Source organism: Eschrichtius robustus, chromosome 15, assembly GCF_028021215.1.
Source record: "Eschrichtius robustus isolate mEscRob2 chromosome 15, mEscRob2.pri, whole genome shotgun sequence".
Lineage (NCBI taxonomy): Eukaryota > Metazoa > Chordata > Mammalia > Artiodactyla > Eschrichtiidae > Eschrichtius > Eschrichtius robustus.
The window spans coordinates 78,315,916-78,320,995 of NC_090838.1; the positions used below are offsets into that span (position 1 = coordinate 78,315,916).

At 31.9% G+C, this 5,080-nt stretch overlaps 1 non-coding gene across 1 annotated transcript; it reads right to left on the bottom strand.

Moving 5' to 3' along the window:
• Positions 1 to 4,679: 4,679 nt before the first annotated feature.
• LOC137778233 (small nucleolar RNA SNORA70) lies at positions 4,680 to 4,814 on the bottom strand. Its single transcript, XR_011076810.1, has one exon. It is a non-coding gene; the product is annotated as a small nucleolar RNA SNORA70 (small nucleolar RNA).
• Between the last annotated feature and the right edge of the window lie 266 nt (positions 4,815 to 5,080).

Sequence of the window (5,080 nt, forward strand, 5' to 3'; positions counted from 1 at the left end):
GCGTTTCTCAACCTCAGGATTCCTTGTTCTTTCCTAAAAATTATCCACTGTCTTTCAGTGTCTGCCTAATGAGACCACCTAACTCTGTGTCCTACCCTCCATAAGAAAATTCCCTTTCCTAAAATTAGTCTTCTTTCCAAAATTATCATGTTTTAAATTAAGGCTTTAGCCATTTATTTAGAGAACAGTATTGATATAATCAATACTAAACTGCTAACATCTCTACAATTAATCTGTGACCTGTTTTAAGAACATCAAAATTTCTAAAGAAAAAAACTTTGCAGTATATACAAAGATCCATTAAAAAGTTAGGCATTTTCACACAGCAATACCATTCTACAAATCTGTTAAAAGAAACAATACTTATATAGTTAAAAACTCATGCAAATACATATAAATATGTAATTCAGTATTGTTTATAATGTTTATATAAGAAATATAATTGTCCAGGAATAGCTAAATAGGTTTCAGGACAATAGGACTATGTGCAATTATGAAAAATTATGTAGAATTATGCAGCTATTAACAATTATGTTTATTAATACTTCATGCATACATTAAAATTCGCATTTCATCCTTAGGATGTTAAAATTTATTAATTAATAAAGCTATTATAAATATAAACCTTCATACATATGATTATGTAAAATTTAGAAAATTTATAATTTCCTAAGTAGTAATGTATTCTGTGAGGGTATGGATTATTTTTTGTACTGATACCAAACTCACTTTTCAACTTTTCTATGAGGAAAATGTATATTTTCATTATATCTTAGGATAGAACTTCATTTTGCAAAACAGGAGTATATATTAGAAAGTGAGTACAGTGTAGAAAATGATACACATACATAAAAATATCCATCAGATTTTAGCAGATATGCTTCTGTATATTTTATACATAGATGCAAATGTAACTAACAAAATTAGAACATACTGAATGCTATTTTATAATCAGCTTTATTAGCCTAGGTTTATTAAAATTTACCACATATCATTAAAAAGTATACCCCAAAGACTTAGGTACTTTACATAGTAAAGTTTGAACACCAAAGGACTAGTAGGTTTCCAATAAACATTTGTTGATTAAAAAAAAAAATGTTTCTCAAGTTCCCAAGTGGTATTGATGAAGTAAAGGACATGTTAACTTTCAGGGCTCTTATTTTCTGTTATGCTCTTAACACTAGGAAATATTAAATAATTTTGGGTTTAACGAGTCACGCCTGAAACTTCCTGCTTGTCTAGCCAAGTGTCAACACAGATAATACCATAAAAACAGCTACACTAACAAAAGGAACATATAGTAACATTTTGTTTTTAATTTGACAGATAAAAGGCTAGTTACTTATGGTTTTAAGTTATATTTATTTCATTAGATGTAAATTTGGACATTTTTTCACTTGTGTATTAACCCTCTATTTTTTATTTGGTGAATTTCCTTCTCATATGTCTTACTAAATTTATATTAGAGTTTACAATTTTTATATTAATTTTAAAGATTCTTTAGTGTGTGAAAACTAGTTTGGAGATATATTTTTGTAAATGGTTTATTGAAAGACAGCCACGCTCATTTGTTTATGTATTGTCTAAATTCCTCTGTGTTCTGCCTATTCATGCCTTTCTCCCCTGCAAACCTGCTCTTTTAAATGTCCCCATAGTCATGCCTTTTACAGAATGTCCTAAATTTGGGATCATACAGTATGTGTCCTTTTTCAGATTGGCTATTTTTTTCACTTAGTAATATGCTTTTAAGTTTCCTCCATATTGTTTCATGGGCTTGATAACTCATTTAAGTGCTGAAAATGTTCCATTGTCTGGATGAGCCACATTTTATTTACCCATTCCTCTACTGAAGAACTTCTTGGCTTCTTTCAAGTTTTGACAGTTATGAAGAAAATAGCTTAAACATCCATGTGTAGGTTTTGTGTGGACATAATTTTGCCACTCTTTTGGCTAAATACCTAGGAATGCTATTGCTGGATCATATGGTAAAAGTATGTTTAGTTTTGTAACAAACTGCCAGACTGTCTTCCAAAGTGGCTGTACAATTTTCTATTCCCTCCCAGCAACAAATGAGATTTCCAATTGTTCCATATCCTTGCCAGAATTTGTGGTTGTCAATATTATGGATTTTTGCTACTCTGGTAAGTATGTAGTGGCATCTCATTGTTATTTAAATTTGCATTTCCCTGATACAGTATGTTGTGGAACATCTCAAATGCTTTTTTGCCCTGCATATATCTTTCTTGGTGGGATGTCTGTTAAGGTCTTTGGTCCATTGTTTAATTGCTTTTTGTTGTTGTTTGTTTTCTTACTGTTGAGTTTTAAGAGTTCTTTGTACATATTTGGTAACCGTCCTTTATTAGATATGCCTTTAGCAAATATCTTCTCCCCATCTGAGGCTTGTCTTATTCTCTTTCACAGAGTGTTAGTTTTAAATTTTAATGAATTCCAGTTTATCAATTATTTCTTTCATGGATCATGCCTTTGTTGTTTTATCTAAAAAGTAATCATCATACCAAAGCTTATTTAGGTTTTCTCCTATGTTACCTTCAAAGAGTTTTATAGATTTGTGTCTTATATATCAGTCTATGATCCATTTTGAGTTAAGTTTTGTGAAGGGTGTAAGATCTGGGTCTAGATTCTTTTTTATTTTTTTTAATGTAGATGTCCAGTTGTTCCAACACCATTTGTTTAAAAGACTATCTTTGCTCCATTTTATTACCTTTGCTCATTTGTCAAAGACCAGTTGACTTAAATATTTACTGGGTTTATTTCTGGGTCTCCTATTCTGTTCCATTCATCTGTCTATTCATTCACCAATACCATACTGTCTTTATTACTGCAGCACTATAGAACTCTTGAAGTAGGGTAGTGTCAGTTCTCCAACTTCATTCTTCTCCTTCATCATTGTCAGGCTCTTTTGCCTCTCCATATAAACTCTATCAGTTAGTTGATATCAACAATATAACTTGCAGAATCTTGATTAGAATTATGTCAAATCAATAGATCGGGTTGGGAAGAACTGACATCTTGACAATATTGATTTTTCCTATCCATGAACATGGAATATCTATCCATTTATTTAGTTTTTCTCTGATTTCATTTATCAGAGTTTTTCAGTTTTCATCACACAGATCTTGTGCATGTTTTGCTGATTTATACCTAGGTATTACATATTTTTGTGTGCTAATATAAATGGTGTTGTGTATTTAATTTCAAATTTCACTTGTTTATTCATTGGATATAGGAGAGCCATTGACTTGTATATATTAACCTGGTATAAATATATTTTTTAAATTTGTCTTGAAATTTCTACTTTGATCCATGTCTTATTTAGAAGTATGATGTTTAGTCTCTATGTGTTTTAGTTGGGATTTTCTAGTTATCTTTCTGTTATTTGATCTCTAGTTTAATCCCTTTGTAGTCTGAGAGCAGTTGTACGATATCTACTCTTTTATATTTGCTAGAGTGTTTTACGGTCCAGTATGTGGTCTGTCGTGGTGAATGTCCCATGTGAGCTTGAAAAGAGTTATGTATTTCACTGTTGTTGAGTGAAATACTTTACAGACATCAATTATATCCAGTTGATAGTGTTATTTAGTTCAACTAGGTCCTTACTGACTTTCTGCCTCCTACATCTGCTCATTGGTGAAAGAGAGGTGTTGAAAGCTCTAACTTAAATAGTGGATTTATTTATTTCTCTTTGCTGTTCTAATAGTTTTTCTTCATGTATTTTGATGCTGTATTGTTAGATGTATAAGAATTGTTATGTCTTCTTGGAGAATAAACCCCTTTTTCAGTATGTAATACCCCCTCTTTTCCCTGATAACATTTTGAGCTTTGAATTCTGCTTTATTCTGAAATTAAGATAGCTACTCTAGCTTTTCTCTTTTTCTGATTAGTGTTATCATAGTATATCTTTATTCATGTATTTACTTTTAATTAATATGTGCCTTTATATTTAAATTGGGTTTGTTGTAGACAACATATAGATGGGTCTTGTTTTTTGATCCAAGCTAACAATTTGTGTCATTTAATTGGTCCATTTAGACCACTGACATTCTGAGTGATTTTGATGTAATTAACATTGATTATATCTGTTCCTATTCTCTATTTTTGCCCTTATTTTTGCTACTATTTTTGACTTCCATTCTTTTTCTGCCTTTTGTGGGTTTAAATGAGCATTAAATATGATTACATTTTTTCTCTTTAACATATCAGTTATGTTTGTTTTCTGTTTTTTTTTTTTTTTTCTTTTCTCTTTTTGGACAGGAAGTAGGATTTATTGGTAAGTAAACAAAAGGCAGTGCTGAAGCTCTTACGAGTGCAAGTCTCACCATTTGTCCAGGGGTTATTGTTAGAAATGTATTTTATCCCACAGCCATCTGGGATGAGCTGCTTTTCAGCTACCATGTCTTCAAAATCATCTGCATTAAACTTGGTAAAGTCCTACTTCTTGGAGATGTAGAATTCTAGCAACCAGCTAACTTGAACTTGTCCCTGAATAGGGCCTTAATCACATGCTTCTTGTTCTGCAGTTTGGTGCAGATGGACATTATGATTTGGCCAATGTGGACCTTGGCACATCTGGCTCAGGCTTTTTGAAGCCACCACTCCATACTCATCTGGAGCCTATGCTGGGGACAGTATGAGGTCATACATGAATGTCTACTAGAATGGGCTGTCTCCATGTCACTTTGGGCAACCCATATGAGCAACAGTTTACATACATTACCAAATAGGCTACTATTTGAAGCCATTAGACACCAGGACCCCCATGAGGAAAAAAGCATGGTCCGCTTAACTGGCTGCAGTTTTTTTTTTGTTGTTGTTGTTGTTTTTGTTTTTGTTTTTTTGTTTTTTAACTTTTTTTTAGTGTTTGTCCTAGAGTTTGCAATATACATATTCAGCTAATCCAAGTCCACTTTCAAATAATACTATACACGTCACAGACAGTGTGAGTACCTTATGATGACAAAATAATCCCAGTTTCTCCCTCCTGTCCCTTGCATCATTGCTGTCATTCATTTCACATATATTTACATAGGCATACATACATATAATATATGTATAAAATATA